Below are 24,578 nucleotides of genomic sequence, written 5' to 3'. Positions count from 1 at the left end.
AAAACACCCAACATGCACTGTATACATATTTTATATCAATGTTGTATCTTAGGGTTCTCCAAAGTTGGTCCTGGATTTATCTAATTGGGAATATGCTAAAAATGTGGCATGAATCTGGCCCTCAGGAACAACTTTGGAGAACCCTGTTCTATCTCAATTATTGGTGCCCCTTCATTGTACAAAAAAATATCGAAACTCTTGTATTTATCTTTGGCACTTGAGAAAACCAAACACACTGAACTGGAATTTCCCACAAGTGATCTCTCTGCTTAGTACAGAATCTGCCTACTTCTAACAAGTATGTATGGGGTAGGGAGGCGGAGTTCTAGTGTGGCTGTATCCTTCAGGACTGCTCCTGGTTCATGGAGAGTGCTCATTGATGGGCGCTGGAGAAAAAGAATAGTGCTGCCACTTTTCTGGTGGGTCTATGGGCTAAATGACGGCTTGAAGCCTGGAAACTAGTAGGATAGTGGCGTGTTCATGCTGAGAGAGATGCACTGCAAGTAGGCCCAGCAGTAGCATTGATGGCGGGGAGAGAGTGGAAGTGTCTGGGGAAAACCTTTGAGCCCCCGACTGAAAAGTGACTTGGACTCTGGGAGATGACTGTGGTAAGAGGAGTGGTCTACAGCAGCACTTGGGCCCTAGCTATGACCTAATATAAGGTTGAGCTACCCCAGAGCCCATGCCATGCCTTCTTAGTACACAAAATGCAAATAAGTGGAGGAGGTAAGCACCTGATGTTATTCTGTGATGATGTCGTCAAGTGATCTGTAGGGGGCTAATTTGGAGGCAACTGGTGTTGTAGAGCCAGCACGCTTCCCACGGATAAAAAATTGTAAGGATCCACACACAAAACTGATTGAGGCATGAATAGCTTGTATAGAAAGAGATTTTGACACCATTAGAGGTCATACTACTAAAAGGGGGCATTAAGGTTTAGAAGGTGGCAAGCAAGAAAGCAATGATCCTATGGTGCCCAGGAAGGGGACTGGACATTTTCACCTATTGCCCTCCATGAATGGGGAGTGGAAAGCTGAAATAGCCAGAATCAGAGTCCTGGGTTGGTCTCCATTGGTTAAGAACACTGAATTCTCATGATGACATTCAGCTTTTTATGTTTTGAAAGATTGCGTTTTGGAAAGCCGTCTATTAGCATAATAGGGCTTCAACTATGAAACAATTTTCCACTGCATCTAAGCACAATTCACTCTCGCCTTGCAACTTTGAAGGACAAATTCCTTAAACACCTTTCAATTTTTCTAACTCCTTCTGCTATTTTTCAGCCTTTAGAGGTCTAACGTTTTCCACTTTTTAGCTGACTGTTCCTTAACACCAAAAAGTCTTAGGAGGTGAATGCACGCTTTACAATTAATAAATTACTTGTGGGGAGAAAATCGGAATCCTAGGAGTGTGGATGGGATTCGAAGGGAGGATGAGGTACAAGCACCAGTGTGGAAAGTGATGGAAAGGCCCTCATTTAGACATTGGTGGGGGCACTGCCTGCTCTACGGCCTTAACATCGCCACCCTCCTGCATGCCTGCCAGCGACCATTATTCAGTAAGATAGAGTTATGATAGGAGGATAGCTGGTTGGTAGCAGAATGGCAGTGCTGGCACCATCTTGCTGATTTCTAATATCCCCATTCCCCCGTTGGAGCCAGGTGGGAACGGTGCCTTGTGGAAGCACCGGAGTGTTTGGGAATGCCTGAGATTACCTTGTTACACCATGTCTATGTGCAGTACCAGTAAGGAAAGCTTTAGGGACTCCAGAGAAGGGACAGAGGACGAACTCCAGAGAATGTGATGGACAGAGAGGAATTCCCAAGAAACACAGAATGCCACTGGTCATGGCTGTGAATGTTCAGTGATCCTGGAACATCTGTGAGACACATGACTTATCCAGGGAGATCAGTGCACCTCACTCCTGCAGCATTCTGTGACCCAGAGCTCTGTCTCTGGTCTGTGGACACACCCTGCTTTGCAGTCAGTTGAGGTTGGTCACTTTTGGCGCCAGTATCCAGAAAGGTCTCTTATCTTTCAGAGTTAGACAGTCATCTACTGACACAATGGTTTCACCCAATCGAGCATTTCCCACACTAGAAATGGGAGTAGCCCAGGACCACTGTGTCAGAGTGCACCACTGGCCATGCTTGTGAGATCTATAGCAGATCTAAAGAACCTGCCTGTGGAACAATCACTCACTGGAAAGTTAGGACAACAATGACAACAAAACCATACACTCAGCAGCCAAGTATCCCAGGGTTCCTGATTGGCCCTTAGCTGAAGAATCCAGCAGGAGTCTAGAGATGCACTACAGGAGTGGAGAACAAAAAGGTACCGCTTGAGTTTCCTAGGAAATAACCTACATGTGGAGACTGATGCAAGAGATACTACTTGCAGATACAGCACAGGAGTGACAGGGCCATGGAAAGAGGACCCTGCTCCTAAAGTGACCTCTCCGGGACAGGTACTGTACCCAGCGCTTACCCCAAAAAGTAAACTCTGCTTGTATGATGGGCAAGTCTCCAGCAGATACTGAGCACCAGGACGGTGTAGTGTAGACAAGGTTTAGAAAAATGGGTTATTTGTTGAGGGGGTGAAGCGCTTCTCAAGCAATAACCACAATACTTCTCAGGGCAAACCACAAATAGTCACTATATAAACCTGTGCTTAAACCTCTGGTAGCTTGGTACAAAAGCAGTCATGCTTAACTTAACGGCAATGTGGAATTTGTTTATATAGCACTCGGACAGTAATAAAGTGAAAAACACAACACAAGAAATTCCCAAACCAATCTAGAAAAATAGAGTACATTTAAAAATACAAAATGATACCAGAACAACAAAAATCCAAATCAGTAGAAATGGAGATCTGCAATTTCTAAGTCTTAAGTAAAAGTAGCTCCAAAAAGTGCAGAGTGCCAACTGCGATTATCTGGTCGTGCAGTCACAAGTTCAACCCGTCCCCGTTGGAGTGTAGGCCACATACAGGACTGCATTCGGCCCGCTGGATAGTGTACCTTGTTGTACTTGGACTGAGATGCGAGGTGCAGTGACGCGCAATCAAGTTGCGTCGGTTCCACTGAGGCCGTCGGTCAAGAGCTACGAGATGCTGTGTTGGAAGGTCCCGCATTGAGTTGCGCTGTGTGGGTTCTGAGGGAATGCACATTTGGCCAAGGAGAAGTATACTCTGATGCGAGCCAAAGGTCCAGGACCTGGGGGGGGGGGGCACCCCTTGGGGATCAGGACTCACTCCAGCAGAGGGAAGGAGCAGGGCACAGGCAGGTACAGTAGGGTCTGGGCAGATGCAGGGCAGGTCTCTGGAACTTGTTATATCAGCTTAGCTCACACAGAAGGCAGCCAGCTAGCCACTGAGGTCAGTGTGGTGGTCCTGGGTTCAGTGATTAAGTTCAGTCTTCCTTCCTCAGGCAGCAGGGCAGTCCTTCCAGCTGCAGGGCAACTAAGCAGTACTTCTTTACAGTAGTACACAGGTCAAGAAGACATCTGATGAGTGGCTGTGGAGGTCCAATATTTATATCTGGTGCTGGCCTTTGAAGTGAGGGACTCTGTATACCACTACCACCTCAAGTTCTGGAAAGTTCTTCCATTACCCTGTCAAGAGCTCCAAGTAGTTTAGGGTGACAAAAGACTGGTGGAGGCAGCACTTTGAAATATAAGTGGGGCAGGGTACCGCTCCGCCCCTCTGATCCTGGCAGGATGGCCCATCCTGCCAACAGCTAGTCACTGTCTTGGAAGAATAAACAAAGTACAACAGCTATGTTAATCACAGTCATGTAACCCAGGATACAGGCAGAAGACACACATGGCCAGGACTAGAAACCGCCAATCCTCTAAAAGTGGCATTTTCAGAACTGTGACTTAAATTCGGACTTCACCATTAATCTTTTAGGTGCAGTTGTAAGCCAATATTGTCCCACTTGCAAAAGTGAATGTCTGCACATTTTAGAATTGGGTAGGCTGCCACCTGGAAAAACCTAACAGACCCAGACAGGTCTGAAAACTAAACACCCAGGTGAGTCCACGGTGCTGTGCTTCACATGGATCCCACAACGTTTTCTTACACACCATGCTCTAGAAACAGCAAACTTTGACTAAGAACACACACTTTCATCACATGTCTGAGAGGAACATTTTGGGACTCCGTGGTAGGGCACAAATTTCCCACCACCCAGCATTCCTCACTTTTGTAGATGAGCCAAGAGCCCTTGAGATGAAAGGCCTTAAAGCGATACGTGAAGAGGTCAGTGATAGGGGTAGCTGAGAGATTTGGACCAGTGCTCGGACACTACCCATGGAAATCAGCAAACTACAGATATTTTGAAAACTAGACATCCAGGGGATTCCAGGGTGGTGTGCTTTGCATGAATCCCACAATGCCCTTTAAACCTCAAACTATGCCTAAAATCACACATTTTCCTTACATTTCTGTGATGAAAACTTCTGGAATCCGCAAGAATCCACACAAAAAATCTACCCCTCGTGTTACCCCATTTGTACCACTAAAACACTGTGCCACTTGTGTGGCTGCGACAAGAACGATCAAACTGAGGTCAATGGGAGTCCCCTTTAAAAGGCCTTTGAGCCAACATCAGCAACCAGTGCTTTGCAACCCGAAGACTTAGACATAGGGGGCATCCTCATGCTAGTGGGTTGTCATTTTCCTACTGGTAGTGAACACATTTTTATTGAAACTCTCTCTTTTGAATGATATCCGGACAGTACTCAAAGACAGTAAACACACAAATTAGTCTAGATATATGTCAAGTATATCTATCCAATCTTCTTTGATACACTGTATTTCTGATTCTTTTCCAGTAGTGATTAGCTGTAACACTGCGAAGTAATGGTCACTTCCACTCACATGACAGTCCTCGAGGTTTGGAGCTAGAAGATAAAACAAGAAAAATACATAATGTCCTTCTGGATGAATGACTCTGATAAAGGTGGTAATACAGCTATATCTTCAATTACATATAATGATGATGGGGATGAACAACATCCTGGACCCGTCCCAGTCCGGGTTCCGCAGCAACCACAGCACCAAAACTGCCCTCATCGCCGCCACCAGCGTCATCAGGACCCTGCTTGCAAGAGAAGGCCTTGGACTGGACCACCTCTTTTCTCTCTGGTAGAACTCAGGTCGTCCGCCCCCCCCCCCCCTTCTGCTCCAAAGCCACTGAGATCATCTGCGGCGTACCCCAAGGCTCATCCCTCAGCCCAACGTTGTTCAACGTCTGCATTGGCAACCCTCGCCCACGACGGCACGACCTCAACATCATCTCATACGCCGACAACACCCAGCTGATCCTCTCCCTCACCAAAGACCCCCACATCGCCAAAACCAACCTCCACAAAGGAATGAAGGCCGTCGCCGACTGGATGAGAAACAGCCGACTGAAGCTGAACTCGGACAAGATGGAGGTCCTCATCCTCGGACCCACCCCCTCGGCCTGGGACGACTCCTGGTGGCCGACCGCACTAGGAGCACCCCCTACACCCACTGACCATGCAAGCAACCTAGAGGTCATCTTCGACTCCACCCTCTCCATGACGAAGCAGTCAACGCCATCTCCTCCTCCTGCTTCAACTCCCTCCGCGTGCTTCGCAGGATCTTCAAGTGGATCCCGACTGAAACCAGAAGGACGGTCACCCAAGCCCTCGTCAGCAGCAGACTGGACTACGGCAACGCACTCTACGTAGGAGCCCCAGCCAAACTCCTGAAACGGCTCCAACGCATCCAGAACGCCTCCACATGCCTGATCCTCGACATCCCTCACCGCAGCCACATCACACCCCACCTGAGAGACCTGCACTGGCTCCCCATCAACAAGAGGAGAACCTTCAAGCTCCTCACCCACGCACACAAGGCATTCCACGACACTGGAGCAGCGTATCTCAACAGCCGACTCAGCCTCTACACCCCCACCCGCCAGCTCCAATCCGCAGACCGCGCCCTCGCCACTGTCCCCCGCATCCGAAGAGTGACCGCCGGCGGCAGATCATTCTCCCACCTCGCCGCCATGGAACACCCTCCCTATCCGCCTACGGCAGACCTTCTAACCTTCAGAAAACTTCTCAAGACCTGGCTCTTCAAACAGTAGCAGCGTTCCCCCCCCCCCCCCCAGCGCCTTGAGACCCTCTCGGGTATGTAGTGCGTTTTATAAATGCTATGATTGATTGATTGATTAATGGGTGTTGGATTGGACCAAGTATATCAAATAGCCTAACCCTGTCCAATTCTCCTACCCCCTAAATAATAGACGTTTGATGAGATCGTTTTAAATATTGTAGATGCCTATGGTAATCCAATTTTTGATCTCAATATTTTTTTTTAAACTGGATTCATCTTACTTGAGCCAATCAGACCATATTTTACCCTACGTAAAAAGAGTAAGTCTTCCGTTGGGCAAGGAAACAAATTAAAGCAGAAAGCCAGAAAACTGTAATTCCTGATAAGGTGGTGCATACTCCTATTTTAGATCCAAAAGTGGTCACCTTTTTCACTAAACTTGGGACAAATCTCAGAAAAGGAACAAAAACCGTACAGGTTTCATGCCCGGACAAATAACTAGATGTAGTGGGTTCCTTAATCAAGATCCTGGACCCGTCTGAATATTTCAGTGAGTCTAGCAACCTTGCATACTTGGATGTTCTCTCAAATTGGGCTCAGGGAGCTTTTGGCCTTGTTGGCAGTGGCAATTTGGAAATGTCTCTAGAAAAATTGGGCCTTCTCCTCAAAACAGACTCAAAACTATGGAACATTAGCAAGACAGGGCCTGAAACACCAGGCTTCCATTTTGGAAATAATTTCATAAAGGTAACTAACAAGTAGATAGCTGCCTTTGACATCAATGAACAAAGTACAATATTTCCTGAGATGTGTTTTTGGAAGACTATTTTTGAAAGGGCTGGCAGCTACAGGAACTGCTCTGCTGGACACCTCCCGTTTGGCACCTGATTCCAACACAACTCCCATGGGTGGTCCTACTAATAGTACCAGCAAATAGTCTTGTTTCCTCTAATGAAGTATAGGTGGGTACTATTTTCTAAGATAATTGTTATCAAGAAAGAAAAATGTTATATTTGTGGCTTCTTCAAACCCTGCTGTTTTTCCAGGGTTTCTTCGTTACAAGGCTCTTCAAAACTAGATTCGCTATTTTAGGAAGGGTCTGCAATATTCAGATCTGGTTCCCATAGAATGGAGCACACAAGAGAAAATTAACTGGTGGTTAATTCATCTATACACATGGAAACGATTTTTTTTTTATATACCCAGACCAGGTCTTAAAATCTGATATAAGCCTTTGCGGATGGGGAGTGGAACATAGAGAGAGTTCTCAATGCATATACATTGTTTAGTGCTTGTTGCAGGCGCCTTCCCCAGCCACAGTTTCATAAAGATGGAAACTCAGTGTGCAGTTCTTCTGAACATGGACCACATTTCAGCAGTTTATTATGTAAACCATCTGGGAGGGAAAAAATCCAAACTGCTGGCGAAACTATCAAGCATTTTTGCATTCCGTGTTTCTTCTGGGTATTCACACCATTGTGGCAGGCTGGAATTCCACACAATGGAATTATTCCAGTAATTGGGAGGTGCATACAATGGAGTTTCAAACTTTACACCATTTCTGAGACCTTCTTTTGCATGATTGTTTTTGCATCACCTGTAAATTGTGGTTTGAGATAGGATCGGGTTTCCTTAGCAGCAGACCCATTCTTGCAAGCTTGTTCAAAAGGTCTTCTATATACCTTTTTCATGAAATCATGGTGTCTGGCCCATATGCCAGAAACAGCAAGCCTCAGTAACCTTTATAATCCCTCCAAGGAGCACAGGCTTGGCTCCCCCCTCTTAGAATTATTGAAGCATTGTTCCTCCTTCTGTTCCATCCTTTTCCTCTGTTAGTTCCTCAGGATTTGGGTCAAAAACGGGTTTGATAGGGCAATGGCGCAGAACTTTACAGGTCAGCTTAGTCTCTCAAATTCAGCAAGAAGTCTCATCCAATCATTCTCACCTCTGATGACTTTCAAAGACGTACAAGACAGCCTGGAGAGCTTAGTCTAGTTGGATTATGAAAAGAAATCTTAATCTCATTTTGTGAAATATCACTGCAGTTCTAAATTTCATGTCCTCTCTAGCGTTTCGGGAAAAGTATTTTAGAACCATTTATAGTTATAGGTCTGGAATTTTTGCAGGTCCTGAGCAAATGAATAATAAACCGACAGGAGAACACCCTCCTGAGATACCCAGATGCTCTTCCATGTGAGATGTCAATTTGTTTATACAATTATTCCGATCACAGCCAATCAATTATTCGTTTTCTCTCAAATTGTTGTCTGCTACATTAACTACCATCTTAGGTTTAATTTCGTTTATAGATGTTTCAGATATTAGGACTTTGTAGGTCTTTAACAGACATTCATCAGCTGATGCCTTCTTTAATATCACAAGCAGGACACTCAATTATCAGAGTTACAATTTTACTTTCCTGCTCACCCTAAGTTGTGTGACATTCAATGTCTTAAAGAATATGAGGATCGAACTTTAGTTCGAGATCTTGGCTTACTTGGCAAACGGGCAGTGGCTTCTGCTGGAATTGACAGCATTTTTAGGGGCACATTTAAATAGGGATGCTATGGATTCTACAGCTTTCTGTGTGGGAGCAAGATTTAAGGACATTCTTAGAACTGCAGATTGGCCTGCAGTGTTTAATATCACAAGCAGGACACTCAATTATCAGAGTTACAATTTTACTTTCCTGCTCACCCTAAGTTGTGTGACATTCAATGTCTTAAAGAATATGAGGATCGAACTTTAGTTCGAGATCTTGGCTTACTTGGCAAACGGGCAGTGGCTTCTGCTGGAATTGACAGCATTTTTAGGGGCACATTTAAATAGGGATGCTATGGATTCTACAGCTTTCTGTGTGGGAGCAAGAATTAAGGACATTCTTAGAACTGCAGATTGGCCTGCAGTGTCTACTTTCAGCATGTTTTATTCTAAGCTAGTGGTTTACACATCTTCTACAGATGTTACTATGGTTAAAAAGGCATAATATGATTACCCAGCCTTGTCATAAAATGCAGATTTTCCTATCGAGAATAGTGAAGGGAAATCCTTATTCTATTAATGGCACAGAGGAAAAAACGAATCCTCCTCTGCATTTTTTTCCAGATACCGTTACTTTCAATGTTTGTCAAATATTATGATTATTTCTATTCTTCTCACTTTCAGTAGTCCTGACAAGTCAAATCTTCTTAAAGAATCGCATGAGAGTTCAAAGACTAAAGTTTTGCTGTTCATCTTAAGTTTCTTCTTACACATGATGTGCTTTTGCATCCTGCATGGAGTTTCATCGCCTACTGCATAAAGGAAAGAGGCTGAGCGGGGGACTTATAGTGACTATGGTGATCCTTCACTGGTTTCTATATCACTTCCCATTACCTTTAGTTTACACTCAGGGTTTTTGAGACATGCAATTTTGTTTTTAACCATTGCCGCTGAGAGCCATAATAAATGTGGTAAGTTAAGATAACATGACATTCACCTGTATGTTTTCAGGTACTTTGTACTTTCTAGCGACCTTTGTATGCCTAATTGTTAAGCTTTACGTAAATGAAGACCTCAGATGGCAGTTGAGGGCCCAGAGACCTAACATTTGTGTAGTGCTGTATCTTCTCAGGGTGTTAGCCTGTTGGTGGGGGGGGGGGGGAGGGGGGATGTAGTGTATGGCCCACCTGGCTACGTACTGGAAGAGAAGGGGGTGGATTTCACTTGTCATGTGGTGAAAATGGCCCCATTATATTTGTGAAAAACGAGTTATTCCAAAAGAGAATTTACTGGGCTTGACTTCCAATGTATAGTCTGTAACTGCCCAAGACACTCTTCTACGATCTGTGGTTGACATCATTCATATGTTTTAACCAATATATCATCATGATTTTAAGCAACTGTCACAAGCAGACAAAATAGTGATATTGAAAATAGAAGGCAAAACAAGGGATTATGAAGACACAAGCCCCTGCAAATGTACTAATAGCGATCTCCTAATTAATTAAATGAAAGATTAAAATCCACACAATATGGTCTCAAAAGTAAAACAAGAGTTTTGAAGAACATATTTAATATTTTGGGGAAATGCTCAACAGTACTTGAATCTGGATCCACCCCTCAACAAAAGGAGACACTGTGTCCTTCATAAGAATGGTAATGGTAACCTTGTCACCAGTCATGTGCTAAAAAAGACCCAATTACATTTTTGAAAATCACTGGCTGCTCCTGCTTCTACATTCTGTACTCCAAAGAGATTGGTGGCAAAGTGGAAATGTAATCCAGGGACCACTGTTAAATTAACTTGCAGATGACTGGAGGAACAGTTTGATCCTCCTTTATGCAATGAAGCATGGCACTAGTTTTAATTATTTAGGTAAGAGCAAAAATTCCATTAAAATAGTAATTGCTTGAGGGCCAGGAAGAGTGCTTTGAAAGAGAGGCTAATATGAGACCATTTGTTATTTGAAAACCAAAGCTAATGGGCTGAGGTAGGCCTGTATGAGCACCCCACCTACACTTAGATGCACTGCTGGTGATAACAATCTGGTGGAATGGTTTGGTTAAAAGACAACCAAGAACATGCTATATTCAGATGAGGCAGATTCAAACTAAGGACAACCACACCCTGCTATTTTAAATAAAATGCTAACTGCTGAAATCCCAATAACTAGAATTGGCAGGCTGGGATCCCACCCACGATAGTAAAAGAAAGAAATTTGTGGATGCAGCACCCAAATCCTCCCTGATGGAGGAATGATCTATTCCCGGATTCCAAAAAGAGTTTCTAAAATGACACACACATCATCTGATTAAACGAAGAACATGAGATAAATCAAGGTCAAGCTTGGACTACTTGAATGAGAATCTTAGGAGGAACAGTGTTCAAGACCTTTTTGAAGAGCTCTCTCAGTGATCTATAGGGAGGGAGAACGGATCAATCAGTCATCTATACAACAATGAAAACCTAGGCACCTTGGTTAAAGATTCATGTTTTAGTATCTTTGGATCAATAAAAGGGATTTCTTGGGAGAAATTAACACTCGGACAAGTCACACTCCACAACCAAAATCTTCTCACTATCAGTCTTAAAAGGACCCAAGAGGCAATTATACAAGATCTATTTTAATGAAACATTATAAAATCATCTTACTTGTAATATTTAATAAAAATACATTACACAAATATAATTAATCTTATAGTAAGAGAGACACAACAAATCAGACAGGCATATTTGTCATTCAAATACTAGTTAATTTGAAGGAATCAACTATTTGAAATGTGTAAACACTCTTTTTAAGTCTAGTTAGTCGTATGATTGTATTTCAGATTCTTCTGTTTATCTATGCTCATGTGCATACCACAGTTTTCTCTCTGCTGCTCACTTTGTACTCCTCTTGGGATCTTCGTGTCTGGTAAATACTATTTTGTCCTTTCCTGTGAATACTTGTATTCCTTTTAAACGTGGGTTTTATGGGGGTTAGCTCCTGGATTCCAGGAGGCAATTCCAGCTCCACCCTTTGTCGTGTGTTACATGTAGTCTTGAGTGTGACAGTGTGTGATAATGCTTTTTTCATAGGAATGTCCAGCTGGACTAATACAGGCTTGCCTCAGTGCAATCCTTATTTGTGCCCAAGGGTCCTGATTCAGAATCACTTCTGCTGCTTCCCTTCTAAAAGGTTTGCATGTGACTACCTGTAAGAGTAATCTGCACAGAGACACTGACTTTCTCAATTGCTGAGGGAAGTTCTGAGTCTTACATGTGTACAACACTAGCGGTAATTCTGTGCGTTTGTCCATTATTGTTTCCTTTTTCTTTTTGTGCATATTAGGGTTGACTTGCATTCTCTGTCCTGTACATCTAGTTGTACTTGTTTTTTATCTTGGTGTAGGTCCTTGCCTGCTAATCAAGACCTGGCTCTTCGACTGATCCAGGGTTGCTCCCCCCCCCAGCACCTTGAGACCCTCACGGGTAAGTAGCGTGCTTTATAAACCCTGATTGATTAATTGATTGCATCTGTAGAAGTACACTACCTCTGTAGCGAGATATTCCTTGACCTTGAGGAGGGCTCCCCTGTAGCCCCATAACAGTCATCAAGGTACAGGACATCATGTATCTCTGATCTAAGACGATGGGCTACAACCACCAACCTCACTTTTGTTAATGCCTGTGGGCCAAGAAAAGGCTGAAAGGTGGGATGGTGAATTGAAAATGATCCGACCCTTCCACAAGCCTTCTACTACCTTGTGTGGGACTGCATGTTTGGTACATGAAAGTATGCACAATGCAAGGGTACCATCAATTCTGTGGGTGGGGGTCTAAGGCCAACATCGTCATTTTAGACTTCACTCCTAAGGACAGTGTTCAGAAAACTGGCGTCCAATATTGGCTTCAGTCCCCTGTCCTTCATGTGGATCAGAAAGTATCAGGGTTAGCATCCCTTTCAGCCTCTGGGACACCTTGATCACGCCCTTGGCAAGCAGTATGTGAACTTCTCTGGAGAGAATATTAACATGGTCCACTATAGTCTAGCTAAATACTTGGAAGAACATGGGGAGGGATAAACAAGAAAATGAAAGCATAATCATACTGAAGAATTTAAAGGACCCACTAATCCGATATCATTGCATGACAACCAGGCACACAAATGCAAATTCTATGCCACATAGGCCCCAGATGACAGTTGGTATAGAAACCAAAGTGACATGATGGCAATAGATGAAAGAAGAATCTTCTGGTGGCCTTAACCTCTGCTGCTACTTCCTCCGTCAGTGCCACAGATTGGTCTGGCTGCTGGACAAGTTATGAGGGTTGTCTCTGTCAACAGACAAGGCCCCTTTAGTGACCCCTGAACTTCCAATACTGCTGGTGGAACAGGTGCGTGAAGTGAAGTAACCCAAGGAATGAGCCATGGCACTACAGGTGCTTGTCGCCATCATAAGGCATGTCTATCAGGGAAGCTTTGTTGTGTCAAGAGAACTGGTGCCACATCCAAAAGCAACACTAGATAACTCCACTGGTGCGCATGGCTCTGGCAAAACAATCTGTAGTATCCAGCTGACCACAAGGTATTTTTAGTTATACCCTGCCCATTATGTACAGTTGGGTAAAGCAGTTCATCAAAATATTCAATAGTGACCATCTCCTTATCTAAGGGCAGTCACACCACAATCATAAAAATTATACAGTAATAAACTCTGTCAAACACATCTCAACAGGTATTCCAGGAACTCTCATTTAAGAAGAACTGCTATCTGGGTCATCCTCTTTAGCCACATACAATCTGTACATCTTTTGAGTGTTGCCCAGGATGCATCAACTTTCTTCTTTATTATTACACATAGCAAGGTCTAGCAACTAAAGAGTATAGCTAGGTAGCCCTGTTCTCCTCAATCTTAGGGCTTTTCTTATCTTGGTAAGTACCAGTGCTAGTTTAGTGAATCGGGACTGAGTTGTTGTAATTGGGGTAATTGTTATAAGGGGCTGAGGCAGTTGTCTAATGACTGCAGTATCTTATATCCCCTTTTCTCAGAGTTCATGAATATCTGGGAACTGCCACACCTAAGAAAATATTGAGTCACTTCAGGTACAGATACAGCATAGGTACTCCCAAATATTTCCCAGGGGACAAAAAAATATTGCCTGTGGTGTGACTGATAGCCACAATGATGCCAGCAGGGCGAGGTCTGGGAGGCAGGGGTTTCAAGGTGATCATAGTGGAAGCAAAGCATGTACATGGTGTGAACAGTGAGTTCTGTGTTACATTGAGGGTTTCATTGCATTTCTGGCCTCTTAATTAAGTTGCTGGTCTGTTGAAGACTTGCAGATTTGACAGTACTGTGTTATGCTGCATCTGAGTCACTATCCATTTTCTGCACCTTGAGGTAAGCCTTTTCTGTTTGCTATTGCTACCTTGGGCGAGTAAAGCGTACAAAGAAAGTAACTTGATTGTGCAGCCTAGTATTCTATTTCTTTGCAGTTTAACAATCTCCTTAAGCCTTTAGTCTCTTATCTGTAAAGTTTGGAAGTGCTTAAAAACAAGCTCCATTACGGTAGTAAGTGCTATAGAAAAATCCTTGACAAAGACCCACCTGCAAGAAGTGCAATCAACTGAGGATGGCAGACACAAACACACTCCGCCACTACACATGGGACAGCGGGAAAGTTTTAGCCATGGCACTAGGAGAATTAATATTTAGTCCCGTATTTTCCACTTTGCCAACATATGCTAGTTGAGAACTCTGTATCAAAAAGTCTGAGCATGTTCCACAGCATAGAGGCATTTCTTAGGTGTCAGTTGTCCCAAGTCTCACCATCAGAACCACTCCGACCCCAGTTGTTGCGTAATGTGCAAGATGGAAACTATGGAACCATAGGGCATGCTTTTTTATTACTCTTGGCCGCCCCTTGTGACAAATTGTGCTATCTAGGGCAATCACTTTCTCAACCTATTTCTCTGTATCTTTTCGTTTTTTTAAAGCGATACGAAGAACTTAAACCAAACTAAACACTGGTAGTATGTGTTTGATAAGAAAACAGGACTGTAACTCAACAATCATTTGGAATTACCCATAGGGAGGGAGCACTCAGTCTCGTAGTGCACTCAGTAAAATATGGAATAGTGAAAAAGGTATGAATCTTGAAACAAGGAGTCCTGCACTGTGGTGTTGGCTTCACCACATTGTTTGACAATAGTCAAATCATATCCTTTCTATGCCTTTGTACCCTTAATTGCCATTATGTGATAGAGGTGGGTGAGACACTAAAGGCTTGGGTCAAGAGCCTGGCTTTGGCTCACTTCAAGGTTCTCTTCGACCCTTGAGCTCAAAATGAGCTGATCTTTCATGTAGCTTCTGTCTGCCATCCATGCTGTATCCTCATGCGCCAGGAATTGAAGACCTAGCATTAACATTCGATGCAAAATGAGAGAGAGAGAACCATTAGTGGCTAAATTGAGCACTGGGAAACCCGAAAAACTGGGACCAATCCCAGCTTACCCACTCGACCAAATTGTGTAATCCTAGGTACTTGGTTGATTTCATTTTGCATCCTTTTTTGGGTCACCAAAAATAAGAGCACCTTGAAAAATATGCCGTTAGGATTGAATCATTCCCAAGAATTAACACAGCAGCTTGGCCATATATTATTTGGCCTATCTGCCCCCATCGGAGGCATACGCCACTAAACCACCAGGGATGTTAGTGTATATGGCACAGAATGTTTTAGGGAGTGGCCCCTTGGTCAAGGGTCGCTCCCCGTTTGGGGGTGAATGTTTGGGCCAATTCTGACCCCCTGGGGGCAATTGGCCATATAATTTTAGGCCCATGTTCTCCCCCAAGGGGGGGCAGAAGCCAATTGACCACAAGGGAAAGTTTGTGTGAGAAATGTAGTTCGTCTAATGGTCTGTGTATTTTGTCATCATTTGTGATTGTAATTTTTTTCTCCTTTTATTTTCGTGCAAATCTTTTGTTTTACTTTGGTGTACCTTGTGCTCGTGGTTTCAGCACTGGTAGAACTGCAGTTTGTGTAGTTGCAAGTGTTTTTTTTAATACTGTTTACTCCAAATGAGTGTCAATGACCTGCATGAATGTGTTTTTAGGAAATGCTTTAATAATAGCCGCCTATTCAGCTTCTGTTTGAATGAGTGTGAAATTTTTCTTCTATTTGTGCACAATATGTATTGTGTTGCTTTGTGTGTAATTCTCTTTTGTTTTCTCTTCTAGTGGAAAATCAATGGTGCTTGCTGTGCCTGTAAAGCGTAGGTGCTGGTGAGTCTAGCGGTCTCTGGCAAGTGAGTGGTATTGTTTTACAGTACAAAGGTCTTTATGTGCTTTGTATTGATGGACTTTACCTTACAACTGCTATATGCCAGTATTTTATACTTTGTTTTATAAATCCACACTTTGTTTATTACTTAGGTTTTTTTTTTTTTTACAGTGTTGGGGATTGTTGACTTGTTTAGCAAGTTACTTTTCTAACTACGAATTATGGCTAGCTGCAGGAAGACAGCTCAGCAGGTTATTGATATGCTTTTTGAGTCTTCTTCTTGCCATGATTATGAGACTGACTCTGCATCTGAGGAAGAGGAGGAAGGCCAGGATTTTAACAGTGAATCAGAGGAGAATCACCAGATGATGAAGCCACTCAGTCTGGATGAAGTACCCCTTTTAGAGGAAGACACTGGTGTGCCAATAGTGCTGCAAGAGCCATCTGGATTGCAGCCTGGTGCTGCACGGCTTCCCACTGGAAGTGCTGAACTCTGGGTTGACCCAAACCTGGTGCAGCCAGTGTTGCCTGCCTTTCGTGGTGTTGAAGGGTGTAGAGTGAATTGTGATTTTTTTTTTTTTTGCCTATATATTTTTTTCAGGTGTTAATGGACGATGTATTTTTGGATGAGATTGCTGAACAGACTAATTTGGATGCTGAACAGTATTTGAGGGACAACAGTGCCAGAATTAAGCCCCGCTCTAGAGCTACCCGGTGGACTCCCACTATTCTGAAGAGTTGAAGTTCTTGCGTTTAACTTTTTTGATGGGCCTGATAAGGAACCGTCGCTGTCTTAATATTGGTCTACTAATCCCTTGATGGGAATAGCTATTCTTTCCTGCAACCATGAGTCATGATCGGTATTTACTTCTGCTTCGGATGCTGCATTTTGTTGATAATGCTTCAGCGTTGCAACAAGATCACCCTGTTTGTGACCATCCTTTTAAGGTTGACTTGCCTTTGATCACTTGGTAGATAGATACTCAGAGATCTATGTGCCGGGGAAACAAATAGCTGTGATGAGTCTTTGGTCATGTTCAAGAACTGATTGGTTTTTAGGCAGTACATTCCTGGCAAGATGGCACGTCATAGTATTACGATGTATATGCTGTCTGAAAGTAGTACTGGATACGTCTATAATTTCAGGGTCTACATTGGTAGGCATTTCAGTATTGACCCCATCCTCCCACCCCCCCCCCCGTTCCCATCCCCCCCCCCGTTTCCAATCACCCCCCCCCCCCTGTTTGTCCATCCACTTTTGGAGTTCCAGAGAACATTGTCTGGGAACTTGGTAGTGGACTTTTTAACAAAGGTCACCATTTATACGTAGATAACGTTTACACTGCTGTGCCATTTTTCAGGGAATTTTTTAAAGAGTAACACTGTTGCTTGTGGCACAATTTGTTCTAACTGTAAAAGTTACCCAAAAGAGCTTCTTTATAAAAAGAATTGAGAAGAGACAGTGCAGTGCCTTGCATAGCGATGAACTTCTAGCTCTGAAGTTTTCTGACAGGAGAGATGTCTATATGCGGACTACCATCCATGATGAAAGTACTTCACCTGTGACTGTTTGGGGTAAAGTTGCTGAAGTGCACAAACCTGTGTGCATTTTAGACTACAATAAGCACAAGGGTGGTGTAGATCGAGTAGATCAGAAGTTGGAAATTTACACTGCTGTTCGTAAGGATTACGTTTGGTATAAGAAGTTGGCTATCCATTTATTCCATTTAGCAACCTTCAATGCTTTTGTTGTATTTAAGGATTGCTCTCCAAAGTCAAAGATGACATTTGTTCAGTTTTAGTAATCTCTGACAGGTAACCTTGTTAAAGTGAAACAGGCAAGAGTTCCTAGAGAAGCAGTTGTGGAGGATCTAGCTAGATTGAAAGTTCGCCACTTTCCTGATCACATTCCTCCCACGGTCAAAAAACGTTCCCACTAAGAAATGTAGAGTCTGTGCCCGAAGAGGTAGCCGAAGGAGAGTCTTATGTACTGTCCAGATTGTCCATCTAATGCTGGACTGTGTGCCCACATGTTTTAAATTGTACCACATAGAACAGAGTTTTTGGGTGCAACCGTGAGCGTACAAGTAAACTGACTGGTCTGTATAATTTTATATATGGTGTTCAGATTTCATGGTTGGCATTAGTGTGATGTATTTAGTTAGAGCTGTTTTGTTTGTAGTCATAGTTTTGTATCTATTGCTAATTGGTTTGTGTTTTCATTTTTGTATAAAAAATGTGATGGCGGTGTGCGTGTGCTGGTGCTTGGCTGGTGGTCTTCGTGGACTCGCGGTGTGCCTGGGCTGGCGGTGTGCCTGGGCTGGCGCGTGGTTGACTGTGTGTGTGGGCTGGCGCTTGGCTGGCGGTGTGTGTTGTCTGGTGCTTGGCTGGCGGTGTGCGTTGTCTGGTGCTTGGCTAGCGGTGTGGGTGGTCTGGCGCTTGGCTGGCGGTGTGTGTGGGCTGGTGCTTGGCTGGTGCTTGGCTGGCGCTTGGCTGGCAGTGTGTGTGGGCTGGTGCTTGGCTGGCAGTGTGCGAGTAGTGACTTGCTGCTGGTCACTACACATCCTGCTAGCTAAACGCCAGTGCACACACTATGTAAACCACCAGGCGGTGATGGCTGTGTCAGTCATGTAGACGTATGATAGTGATGGGCCCTTGAATGGCGCTGTCAGTTGATGTGAGTGTTGTACTGTGCTGGACCCACGGCTGACAGGGTGAATGGTCTTGTATGTGTCAAGTATGAAAGGTGTGGCAATGGCCTGTGAAGAGGTTGGTGCCTTGTTGCGTCTATATAGCTCACGACCTGTGAGTCATAAGTTCAGGTTTTAGACCTTTCAATTATTAACAGTGATTTTGATTTTTGTGAAATCTCTTGTTAAAAAAATATACATTTTTAACCTTTCACTCACCCTTGTGCCAACTCCAACCAGTATGTGTGTGTACTTGAGGAATAGATGGATGGGAAGTCATATGGTCTTTTTTGTCTTTCTCTGCCAAGGTGTAATTGTACGAGGCATCAAAGCACTTCTCGGCGAGTAGCACGCTAATCCGGAACCCAAACCGGAATAGTGGTGAATTAGTATAGGGGAAATATGAAATTAATGTGCGCGGTGAAAATGTGAGTCTGTTAGTTGGATAGAAAAGGGAAGGTTTTTTTGGAGATGATAGCAGGAGGAGGTTTAGGATGAGGGGGTGAAGAGTCAGAGGGAAGGGTTTAGAGAGGCTTGTTTGGGAGATCTGAAGAATACAAGAGGTTTGAGATGATTCAGGGAGGGGTAGAGGAGGGACGAGTCTAGAAAGAGTTATTTTGGAGATCACTGTAGTAGAATGGAATTTGAGATAAGTCAGAGAGTGAAGGTAGAGGATATATTGAGAGAGGTATAGGGTGTTGAAAGAGGATAGTGCATTGGAGATGCTGAATTAGGAGTAAAGTAAGAAATATAAAGATACATACGTACGCACCTTTACCACAGTGGGTGATACTTTCATAATTTATTCGAGTTGTGCGCTCCAGGGTCTGTACTCTCCCTCCCCCGATCTCTTGCAGGCCCCACACGAGCTGGTGCAAGGTGCTGATGCAGTACAACAAGAGTCTCCCTGCGTCAGCAGGATCTGAGGTGGGGAGGGAGGGCTGTGGGAGAGCGGCTTGTCTGACGATCAGTACTACACGCTGAGTGAGGAGAGAACTCACAGTAAAACCACAGAGGATCCACAGCCTGACCAGCAGTGGGTAAACCGCAAAGGATCCACAGCCAGCAGTGTGTAAGCCACAGAGTGTCCACAGCCTGGCCAGTAATGGGTAAACCGCAGAGGGTCCAAAGCCTGACCAGCAGTGGGTAAACTGCAGAGGGTCCACATTCAGCAGAGTGCACACCCCAGAGGGTCCACAGTCAGAGGGCACACCCCAGAGGGCCCACAGTCAACAGAGGGCAAACCACAGAGGGCCACAGCCTGGTCAGCAGTACGTAAACCCCAGAGGGTCTACAGTCAGCAGAGGGCAAAACCCAGAGGGTCCATAGCCTGCAGTGGGCGAACCCAAGAGGATCCACAGTCTGGTCAGCAGTGGGCAAACCCTAGGGGCGACAGCCCTCCCAGCAGTGTGTAAACCACACAGGATCTACAGCCTGGCCAACAGTGTGTAAACCGCAGAGGGTCCACATCCCGGTCAGCAGAGTGTAAACAGCAGAGAGTCAATATCCTTGTCACCAGAGTTTAAACAGCAGAAGGTCCGCATCCTGGTCAGCAAAGTGTAAACGCAGAGGGTCCACAGCCCGGCCAGCAGTGGGCAAACCCCAGAGGGTCCACAGCCTGGCTAGCAGCGGGCAGACAATGGGTATTGATGGTTCCCCAGCAAATAAAGGAAAACTCCTTTCGGTACAACCTTCAGATATTTTTATCAGGACCACAGCTCTATTCCAGTTAAACACTAATCAAAGAACACCCTCCGTAGGTTGAGTCCATCAGAGTGGTATTGAACTACACTAGTGTGGTAAGGTCGCTATTATGAAGCATGCCACAATAAGTTGTGGATAAGGCAACTATTCCAGAATTCCCCATCTCCTGATGGAAAACTTTTTTTTCATTTGCTTAAAGAAAATAAGCTTCTTCCGTCAAGGTATTAGCTCTCTATGTATGTGTTAACAGGGGGGTGGGGTCTTGACAGTTTCCTCTTCCTCTCTCTTAGAGTATTGAAGCTAGACCAAAAACAATTCATTTGAAGTACATTATTTTTTATCACATTCACATCTTCGTTTGAGACAAAATGTATCCTGTGCTTAATCTGAGTGAAATAGTTTCTTGAATCCTGAAAATATACAACTTGAAATAAATGCAGATTACTAGAGACACCTTTGGAGTCTTCAGGCTCTGAATATTGTTTGAACTATTTTGAGATTGGCGAATTGCAAGGTTTACACACAAGCTACAATGTTGTGCTACAGTGCTCCCAGCAGCTGCGTTCTTTGCACTGCACGATGCTGTAGAAATGCTTTTCTCTTTTAAAATGTTCTGAAAGTGCAAAGAATAAAGCAATCTTTAACACTGTCTCTAGGGAAAATCTACCAATTCTAGTTAATTTCGTAAACTAAAAACCCAGTGGAGTACAGGGTGGTGTGCCTCTCGTGGATCCCAGCAAGTTTTCTTACATACAATGTCGTGCAAACCTCAAAATGTGACTAAAGTCACAAATTTTACTTTCATTACTGTACCATATTCTTCCAGAATGAGAAAGAAACCACACACTTCCTACCACCCAGTGTTTCCCCGGGTCTCCCAATAAAAATTATACCTCACTTGTGTGGGTGGGCCAAGTGCACGCGACAGGGAAGGGTCCAAAACATATTGTGGAGGCACCAAAAATGCGTTTTTGGTCCCGGGCTTGGCGACCATGAAGGGAAACCTGCCAGACATTTCTGAAAACTAGACACCAGGGGAAGTCCAAGGATATGTGGCTTGCATGGATCACCTGATGTGTTCTTACCCAGAATCTTCTGTAAACCTCTAATTTAGCTTTAAGAAAAAAAAATCTCACCTTTCTGTGTGAGATCGTGCCAGCACAAATTTCCTAGCACGCAGCGTTCTTCTCTGTCCCGTGTGGGTGGGCCAAGGCCCTGCGTCTGGGAAAGGTCAAAAACGTAGAGATTGAGGGAATAGCACAGCGAGTTCTAAGCACTATATATATATATATATATATATATATTTCTTTTTATATACGTTTTTAGGCTGACTTTACATTTAAAATCCGCACAAGTGAGGTATCATTTTTTTGGGGAGACCAAGGGGGAAGGCTGGGTGGTATGAAATTTGTGCTAGGTTTTCCTAGGTGCTGGGTGATCTAAGGCCCAAAATCCACAGCTAGACACATTGCAAAAAAAGGGTCCGTTTTCTATGGGAAAATGTGACGTGTCCATGTTGCGTTTTGGGCAGTTTCCTGTCGTAGGCACTAGGCCTACCAACACAAGTGAGGTGCCATTTTTTTTTTTTTGTAAATCTTTTTTTATTTTGTCAACGATAACTACAATAAAGCAGAGGTTCTCCGTCCGTTGGGTATACATAACAATCAGCAGCAGTACATAATTCCAACATTTCACTGCGAAAAAGCACATTACATCATATTCACACCCCATAACATCTCTTGACCATCCTCCAGCCTCCTTAGCAGTCCTCATCAAGGCTCTCATCCGTTTGTTCTTGTAGAGGCTCGCAAATGTTGCCCCTATATTTGTTCCAACCTCCCCATAACTTGTTCCATTTTTTAGGGCAGCCCCGATTGGTAAACACAGTCCTCTCTGCTATCATGGCCGTGTCCATATCGGTGCACCATGCGCCAAGCGACGGCACCTCCTCCGCTCCCCATTTCCGCGCTATGTTGTGCTTAGCCATCATAACCCCAAGCGTCGCCCAGTCTTGCGCCAACTGTGTTAAGTCGTTTGGTTCCCAAACATTTAGCAAACAACCCCTGGGCTCTGGCAAGAGGGACACCCCCGCTACCTGTGAAATCGTCCTTATCACTTTCACCCAATAGATCATAATCTTCGGGCATTACCATATGGTATGATAAAAGGCGCCCTCCTCCCCACATCGCCTAAGGCAGTATGGGTGCGAGGCTCTACCCATCCGAAACATTATGCATCTTGTATAGTAGGTTCGATGCAAGATTTTGAGCTGCACCAATTTGAGTCTCGAGGGTATACCCACTTCCCTCGGGGAGGACAGCGCCTCCTGCCACGCTGTTTCATCTAGATCACCCACATCGCGGATCCATCGGTCCCTGAGAGACATCGTGGGATCCGGTAGGTTGTTAACTAGCTTGCGGTAAGTAAACGACGTAGCACGCTTATGCATATAGTCTGTCAACAACCTATCCTCCATAGGGGAAGCCTCCGGGACCGCAGTACCGGGCGGCAGGGCTGACGTCAGTGCGTGCTCGATCTGCGTTGATCTGCGTGTAGCAGTAGAATTCAGTGGGTGCCAATTCGTACTGTTGCTGGAGGCGTTCAAAGGTGACCACCTACCCCTTATGCCACTTGTCTCCCACTGTAGAAATGCCAATGGCATCCCACTAGTCGAAGCCCTTACTATTCCTAAGCCGTCCCAGTTTCCCCGTGTCCCACAGAGGAGTGAGTTGGGTAATGACCCCATGCCAGCCAAGTTTGTTCTGCGCTTCGTGCCATATGGCAACTGTGTGTTTCGTGGGCCCTATTAGTGTACGGGTGTGCTTCTTATTATAGAGGGGAGACAGCAAACTTCTTGTTCCTAGTAGGGATCTGTCAGCCTTAAACGCAGGATCCGCGTGTGGTACGTGTACCCACTGATTAATCACCTTCAGTTGCGCCGCCCAGTAGTAAAGTTGTATATTTGGGAGCGCTATCCCCCCCATCGTACCACCCCCGTACTAGCTTAGCCTGCGCTATGCGTGGTGGTTTGTTTCCCCACATTAAGTTGGAGACCTGGGCCGCAATTGCTTTGAAGTAACTGGGATGGACCGGGAACGGGGCGTTTTCCAGCACATACAGGAATCGAGGAAGGGCCATCATTTTAAAAAGCACTGCCCTCCCCAGTAAGATAAAAAAAAAACGTTTCAGCTTGAAACCTTCATGAGGAAGGAAAGGATGACAGGGGGGGGGGGGGGTCTTAATATAAAAATGATATGGCAGGCACAGATAAAGGGCCCGATTTAGAGTTTGGCGGACGGGTTACTCCATCACAAACGTGACCGGTATCCAGTCCACCATATTACAAGTGCCTTAGGATATAAAGCACTAGTAATATGGCGGATGGGTTATCCGTCACGTTTTCTGTCTTGCTGTTGCTGTGCAGGCCACACAGTTATGGAACGTGCACCCTCCTTTGCTTCGCTCCACCAAGAATCTATTATCCTTTAGGAAGATATAAAAACCTGTCTCTATGCTCTGTAGGTTACCCCATTTGGCTGGTTCTCCTTCCCCTTCTGTGCGTTTCTCATTTACCTTCAGGCAGCAGATGTTTATTAGCCCCAGGAACCTTTTGGTAACAGTAGTGGACTACAAATGTAAATAATAATAGGCAGAAGCAGGGGAGCCACTAGACCCGAATTTCAAGGGGGGGGGGGGGCATAACACTCCCAGCCAGGGCTAGCCCTAGCACTGGTCGAACACTGTGCAACAGTCTTTATTGGTGCTCCCCCATTTACTCCTTCTCCATGAATTCCCTCACCACCACTCACCAACAATGCGCCTCATCTCTCTATAACGCCTTTATGACAAACTATACATTTTTTTTATAGCACTACTCATAATTTACTCACAATCAGTTCTGTGATCTGCATGATACATGTCCTTTGTAGCTGGCACATTAACCCTCTGCATTGGGTGGATGACAAGACAGCCCATGTGAGTGTACGGTGAGCGATGCAACAGTGTGAGAGTAGGGTAAGAGGAGTTAGTGCAGGGTGAGTGAGGTGACCATATGAAATTGGGTGCGGATGTAAGTGCAGAGTGGTTACTGTTGGGCTTGTTTGAGTGAGTTGCAGACTGAGCAAGAGGTGGACAGGTGAGTGAAGTGTCACATGAGTGCAGGGTGAGTTGTGTGCTCGTGTGAATGCAGGGTGAGGTATAGGGTGAACAGCGCAAGTGCATTGTGAGTGCAGAGTGATCACTGTGAGTGCAGGGTGAGCGGGTGAATAGTGTGAGTGCATTGTGATCTCTGTGAGTGCAGGGTGGGCATGGAAGTGAAGGGCGAGAATAAGGAGTGAGTTGTCTGA

The 24,578-nt window shown here is 44.7% G+C and overlaps 1 protein-coding gene across 1 annotated transcript in view; it reads right to left on the bottom strand.

Moving 5' to 3' along the window:
- Nucleotides 1-24,578, bottom strand: part of LOC146775739 (uncharacterized) — a 395,171-nt gene that overhangs the window by 323,585 nt on the left and 47,008 nt on the right. The window lies entirely within an intron of this gene.

Source organism: Triturus cristatus, chromosome 12, assembly GCF_964204655.1.
Source record: "Triturus cristatus chromosome 12, aTriCri1.1, whole genome shotgun sequence".
Lineage (NCBI taxonomy): Eukaryota > Metazoa > Chordata > Amphibia > Caudata > Salamandridae > Triturus > Triturus cristatus.
The sequence above is the reverse complement of the archived record's forward strand: the minus strand, read 5'-3'. Positions and strand labels throughout refer to the sequence as shown.